This window comes from Pinus tabuliformis, chromosome 3_1, assembly GCF_031772625.1.
Source record: "Pinus tabuliformis cultivar Carrire ecotype Pingquan chromosome 3_1, CPIR1, whole genome shotgun sequence".
In the NCBI taxonomy this organism is placed as follows: domain Eukaryota; kingdom Viridiplantae; phylum Streptophyta; class Pinopsida; order Pinales; family Pinaceae; genus Pinus; species Pinus tabuliformis.
In genome coordinates this window covers 49,343,423-49,345,351 of record NC_142301.1, presented here as the reverse complement: position 1 = coordinate 49,345,351, position 1,929 = coordinate 49,343,423, and positions in this window count along the sequence as shown.

Sequence of the window (1,929 nt, the reverse complement as noted above, 5' to 3'; positions counted from 1 at the left end):
TCACATAAAAGCCACACACATGAACACCATGATATAAGGTGGAAACCCAATGTGGGTGAAAACCACCTGCTGCAATTCGTCTCTTTCTTCTTTAATAAGAAACTTCTTTTACAATGTACTGGTGCAGTCCTTTACCAGCACGCAGGCTACAACCTGTAGAGAGCTACAACCCTCATAGCTCTTGTACTAGCCGATCCATTTACTAGTACATAGGTGCTTGCCTACAGAATGTTCCAACCTTTACTCGTTTTCCAGCTGCTACTGGAAGGGAGCTACAACCCCCTGGCTCTTGTACTGGCTGATATGTTTACCAGTACGTAGGTGCCGGCCTACGATCTTTCCGGGACCACGTTTCATACATTTTCATACTGGATCCATGAAACAATCACCATTGTAGTACAACCTGCATCATCAATCTCTGAATCACCCAATACTGAATCACTGAAACCCTGTCAAGAACACAGACAACATAACAACAACCAGATCTAACTCCATCTTCATACTTCACATTGTATACGCTACTTCGACGAACCCAACCTGCATGTATACGCTCTTTTACCAAAACCAACCTGCGTACAGATCTGCAAATTCAAGCTTAAAACTCCGCAGCTATATCAGACATCAAAACATACCCAGATCATAATAATAAACATGCGTCAGTAGATCTAGTCTATCCACAGTCAGACCATATGAAGATAATCATTCCAAGCCTTGAGATCTCGTTCCATCATTCATCATCCTCCACCTGAGTGAAACCTTGGTTCAGATCACCAACCCATAACCTGCATTTGGATCTCATACTTCCTCAGATCTTCATCACACACACACACTCACACCTTGCTTACTTTTCTTTGCCTAATGATCTTCTCCTTATATAGCCTTAGGCCCTTCACAATACCATGGTCCAAAACCATAGTAACACAACACCATCAACTTCAAAACTAGGGATCGACACGCCCGTCGAGACACCATGGTCCAAAACCATAGGCACAACTTCCAAGGACTAACCGCCACAAACCAAAGGTACGTTTTCACATGTACGCGCTTTTACTGAAGCCATCCTGCGTGTACACGCTGATTTTCCTTACTGAACCTGCGTATATCGCTTTCTTTTCCTGTTGTACTAAGATCTGTCCTCTGATTAAGTTGCCATCACTTGTACCTGCTTCCGAGTGAGTTGCCATCAAGGACAACACTTGTATCATAATGCCAACAATGCAACCTTCACAAAGGCTGTCTGGTTTCTCTATCAATGGTAATCCTCTTACCATTCCTTTTTTACTCAACAAATTAAGACCTCCAAAGTTGAGATGTCCAAATCTCAAGTGCCACAACCAATTTTCATCTTTTGGTTCGCTTTGGAAAGCCTCTTGACTCACTGCTGCAATTACTTCTTTATTTTTTAAATCTGCCTTCATTCTGAGAGGGAACATCCTGTTCCTTGTCATCTTCACTTCAACAATACATTTTTTGCTGGGTGCTCTATCCATGATGGTGCATACATCATTCACAAAGAAAACATTGTAACCCTTTTGAACAAGCTGGCCAATACTTAAGAGGTTACATTTCATTCCAGGAACATAATAAACATCTGCTATGGTTTTCTTTCTCCTTTCTTTGTTAAAACTTTTACTTCTCCTTTTCCCATAATAGAAACTTTATTATCAGTCCCTAGTGTGACTTGTGACTTCACACTCTGATCTAACATAGAAAATAAGGCTATGTTTCCTGTCATATGGTTACTGCAACTGGAGTCTAGAAACCATACATCTTCACTCTTTTCTTCAACCATATTACAAGCTAAAAACAAATTATTTTGGCTGATATTTTCTCTAGTGAAATTTGCACTAGTTCTATTACTCATATCATGCTACTTCTTCCTACATTCATTTGCATAATGCCCATATTTTTTACAGTAGTAACATTGGA